Genomic DNA, 5359 nt, shown 5'->3' with positions numbered 1-5359 from the left:
GCAGAATTATACCACACATCCTTACCCCGTCGACCTGCTTCTTCTATTTCTTCGGTAGAGAATTCAAGTACAGTCAAAACGGAAGGAACTTGGGAAAGGTTTACTGTTTCGAAAGGAGCATGGGTGCTCATGCAACCTAGTAAAAGAAAGAGACCCCAGACAAAAAATATTTTCTTGGCATCATGGAAGGGAAGAGTACGAGATTTTAAAATCACCAGAGGAAAGATATCGGTGAAAGAAGTTTTGATTCAGCATGTGTACATGCATAAAGAACTTGTCTTGCGAGACTATCCAAATGATCTTCCGCAACACAGGCCTAATTGTATATTTTTCTATTGTGGTTTTGTTCTTTATGAGGTGTATGGATTTTTAAGACAAAGCTTTCTTTCTTTGCTTACTGATATTCTTGTGTTGTTTTATTTCAGATTTATACCCTTCATCGTATGAGACATGGCAAAACATCGATTGTATTCTGGGATTTATAGATGTTTTGCATGGATCGATAGGAGAACAACAATACGAAGGTCGATGTGCAACAGAGCTAGCTCAATCCGGTATATTTTTTACTGATCATTTTTATCAGTTGCTGGACAATGCAAACACACATGGTGTGTTAAGAAAACAAGACCTTCCAGCATGGAATTCAGTGGATTGGCCTCTCCCACATTTTAGTGTTACAGAGGCATATAGAGCCAAGCTTTTCAAAGAAGTACAGAAAGCTCTGAGGCCCAATATTGCCACAAGGATAATAAAAATTTCTTTGTGCATGCCTCTCTCAGTTTTTGTAGACTTGTTTAATACCTTTCCAGTGAAGGTTTCAAAAACAATGTTCACAGTTAAAGCAACAAGTCTGGCATGCATGCCACAATTTTTGGATAAAGGTTGGGATAAGAAGACATGTAGTTCAGTGTTTTGTGAGGTTGTCCAACCTTCTATGCAACTGAAGTACATGGTTGCATCACAAAATTTCATTTTTTCTTTTTATTATAAGCGCAGTCGAATGCTAGGTACAAAACTAGTCCCTATGGATCAAGATGAAGATTCTTTTGGTGCAGAAAATAAACTTCTTGATATTGATGTTGTTGAGAATGGTGATGTGCTAGTCAATATCACATTAAGACAATGTTGCTCCCTAGCTTAATTGCGCAATGACATTCTATTTGAGACAGAAGGTTCTATTTCAAAGGACTTTTTATTTATCTACAACAATAAGAAGGTATACCATGTGACTTATCCTAGTCTCATTAAGCACTGCTATTAGTTTACTTTACCCTATTGTTTCATATTGCTTTTTTGCAGGTGCTCAAAAGAAGAGAGAGATCAATAAAATGCAAAGACATTGAAAATTTTAAAATTGAGATAACACAGACTCCATAAACAAAGGTATTATATTCAGAAATGTAAAATTCTGTACAGAAGTGTTTAATTACATATGTAGAACATATTCTTGACAACAATTTTCTATTTATCCACAGGCTGATCTAGAGGCTACTCTACATGGTCCAAGCTCACCGTATCATCTTTGTTTGGAGAATCTACTTTCTGTTGCTCCATCTTGTCGTGTACAGTCTCTTGGTGCCGCTCCATTGTCTCCTCTACTACCCCTGGAGCATCTGTTTGCTGTTGCTCCATCATTTCCTCAATAACATCAGCAGCAACAGGTCCTTGTTCTTGTGGCTTCTCCTCATCAGCACTAGGTCCTTGTTCTTGTGGCACCACATCTGCATCATCTGTGTCATCAAGGTGTATGACACCTTCTCGGACTTTAGAGATCTCACCTAACTCGACAGTAGCTGGTACAATAGGTTTGGGGAAGGCATACTTCAAAAACTTCCAAATTATATCAGCTCTGAAACTATACACATAGCTCGAGTTGAAGCTATCTTCTCTCATCTGCAATGAGATATGATGATTTAGAACACTTTGTACCAATATCAAATTTTTTGAAGCTAAATGAAAATTATTTTTTCTTACAAGCTCTGGTTGTCCTATCTCAAAATAGCTTGAAAGTATATATTTGGCACTAATCAGCACTCTCCAGCCACAGCTACTTGAATCATCTTGTTGTGGTGTCTGGATAGTTGAAAAGATATGTTAGAAACTGTTAATGTCTGAACAAAATAAAATTATTCAATAAGTTCAAAGGCATAGCATGAAATAGACATCAGTAGAGGGAGCAACTTTCTACCTCTAAATCTATTGGCTCTATTGAATCCAAAAGATTGACATTAGGAGGACACTGATCTAATGCATCTAGAAGTCTTCTAATACAACTGCAATACATATAATTCAGTTAGTGTGCATTAAATCCAAATAATGAAGTTTAAAGTTAAAAATAGCACACAAACCACTTACAATTTAACCTCTCTGTGTGTGTTTCTAAGAGAGTTGAATAAAAAGCATTGCTTCTGCTGGATGTCAATAGAAGCAAAGCTCCAGTGGTCACTGCATAAGGAAAAAAGCATTAAGAAATCAAAGGCTACAAGAGTACTCAATCTTGAAGGAAAATCCCAAAAGAAGCAGCCACACACATACTTGTTATGGTATGGAAGTAGCAAAATATCAACATGATCAAAATCACAGTGTCTGAACCAATTGGAAATATCCATGGGAGTTTCCTTTGGATCTCTTAACTTGAAGGAAATTGCAGGATCAATAATATAAACTGTATGCTGTACAGCATGGTTCAGCCAGCTTCTCATCATGCTACATTGGACAAAACAATAATTAAGGTAAGGTGTAAGGGAGGAGGTACAATAAGGATTGTTTTGCAAACAAATGTAAAATAAAAGACACTTACTAGAGCATTGCAAGAATGATAGTATCTGAGCAATACTCATTCTTATGAGCCAATGCTGCCAAGCATGCTCTTGTCAAGTCAAAATTATTCTCTGAAAAATCATCTTCAATATGGACAACTATGTTAGGGCCCAGCTCCTGCAACCTTCTCTGTATCTGTAGCTCCATCTGTATAGTCTCCACATTTATAGCAGATTTGGATTCCTCTATTTGCTGCTTCAGTGACTCCTCATAAGCAGCTTTCCCTCTGGTGCTCATTGAGTGGGTCACTTCAACAACCTTCACCTTGTCTGCCTTCAATTTCCTTGTAGGTGGAATTAATAATATGTCTCTCATTTTAATGTCCTGCCATTCCACAGGATGGACCAGCTTGTCATACCTCCACCTCACTCTGGACAATGTGTTGAAGTCCTTGGCCATCAGAGTTACCCTGTGAGCATGGGCTGCTACAAGCATTGCATCTTCAAAGTACTTCTCCAAGTAATCCTCTGCCATTTCCTGTAAGGAAAGAATGGCAGTCCTGTTCCACCTGAAACCAAGGTGCCAGCTATCACAAATTTCTCTCACTAGCCTCTGAAAAGGTGCCTTGGGGATTGCAAAGCCTATAGCTTTTTGCTGTTTCCTGATCTCCTTTAGCACACCAGCAGAATGCTTTAACCTCTTGGACTTTTGCTGCAGCATGCTCATTGGCTTCCCCTTCCTGCCATGTGCAACTCTTCCTTTTGTAGGCACACTAGATTCCTTGACATCAGCCCCAGCTGCTGCTGCTGCAAGCCCTGGCCCCTTGCCAGACCTCCTTGCAGTTGCCTTGGTTCTTGCCATCACTCTGAAAAGGTCCATACAAAGCAATAGTAAAAGATTAGAAACATGGAGAACATAGAATGATTAAAGAAGGTGATGACAAATTGGATGAAGCAAAATTGAACAATTTGCAACAAAAGGCGATTATGATGATTTGAAATTTGTAACAGCTTAAAATCGCATTTTTCTGCAAATACTTGAAACAACATGCTATTGCATTCATATGATGAATTCTCTATCTTTCCAACTATAAACAATATGTATTGTGTTTATAGAAGAACTATGCAGGCTTGAAATGGGTGGATGAAGAAGCATTTGAAAATTTGCAACAAAATGCGATTTGGACTATTTTGAGATTTCTAAAATCCTCTCCTCGCGTTTTGCTGCAAATTCTAGAGACAACATACTTCAGCATGCCTTTAGTCATTTCAGTGTGTATGCAGCTTGGTGCAACATGGATTGAGCCTATGGACATCAAGAAGTGATCAGACTCTCATTCAACAGGCCCAAATAAAAAGTCTTCCTGCTTCTACATGCAGTGGAGAAAATCTAAAAAATGCATATAATATTTATCATAATATGTAACCTACATCACATCAATCAATTCCTTACCCTAATATACTATTAAACAAGAAGAAAAGGAAAAAGATTTTCTTGCTAACCTGGAAGCTATCTGCAAGTGTGCTATGCTGATGATGAGTATCCTGTGCTGGGTATGAACCTCTGCTGCTGGTCTGGATGCTGATGGTGTAGAGTAGGGAGGTAGAGATGCAAGAGAACTGAGTTAGGAGAGTAGATTATTACAAAATACAAATAATGGAGTTATTAAATACCACACGTGTGAGATATAGTCGTTTTTTAACACGTGTGGGTCCCACCAGATCTTTTGGGATTTGAAATTTGTGGGTCACTTTTTGCCTTGGAAATTGTGCCAATTATGATTTCATAATTAGATCCATTAACACTTTTCCCTCCCCGTATTCCATCCCTGCCAGCACCCTCCCATCATCCTTTTCTTTCCCACTTTGACCACTTTCTACCCAACACACTCCATCCACTCTGCAACCTGTCTGAAGACTACTACCATTACCAGATCTCCAGGTTACCAGTGCTACAGCTCAGTTTTGGAAGAGAGCAGGAGAATCTCCAAGGCTATTCCAATAGTATGGAAGAGGAAAAGAAAGGTCAGAGATCTATACCCTTTCCAATGTTTTCTGATATATATTTCTTCCATCTGTAGAATTCTTAAATCTCAGTGCCTAGAAATCTAGCAGATCACCCTAGGATTTGATTTGAGATGGATATGAGTAGGATTTAGAATTTTGCAACAAAATGCGATTATAGTGGTTTACATTTTCCAAATGCTCCAAATCGCGTTTTCCTGCAAATTCTGATATTTGTTTTAGTTTTTATTTTTTCCTCCTTCTTTTAATCTCTTTTGCACTGGAGAATTCCTCCTTGCATCATTTACTGTCCTGAACATTGTAAGATATCCCTAGCATTTGATTGGAAATGGATGTCAGTAGAAATTCAGAATTTGCAACAAAATGCGAGGAGAGCACTTTACATTTTTCAAATGGATCTGCATCGCGTTTTGTTGCAAAGTCTTGTGTCTCTTTTGGTTTTTACTGTTTGCTCATTGTTTTTGCTTTCTGTGTCCATGGAGATGTCTTTCTTGATGATGAGAAATGTTTTTGCTTTGGAACAGTTGATCCTCAGGCCCCTCCTTTCAAGAGGAAGTTGGACTTTTCTGCTGCTG

General features: G+C 38.3%; 1 long non-coding RNA gene across 1 annotated transcript; it reads left to right on the top strand.

Moving 5' to 3' along the window:
- The first annotated feature begins 1081 nt into the window (after positions 1-1081).
- LOC147630267 (uncharacterized) lies at positions 1082-1608 on the top strand. Its single transcript, XR_015267599.1, has 3 exons — positions 1082-1216; positions 1300-1383; positions 1476-1608. It is a non-coding gene; the product is annotated as an uncharacterized LOC147630267 (long non-coding RNA).
- Positions 1609-5359: the final 3751 nt, after the last annotated feature.

The sequence above is a fragment of the Cibotium barometz genome, chromosome 16 (genome assembly GCF_041138505.1).
Source record: "Cibotium barometz isolate CiBa-2024 chromosome 16, ASM4113850v1, whole genome shotgun sequence".
Lineage (NCBI taxonomy): Eukaryota > Viridiplantae > Streptophyta > Polypodiopsida > Cyatheales > Cibotiaceae > Cibotium > Cibotium barometz.
This window is presented reverse-complemented; position numbering and strand designations above follow the sequence as displayed.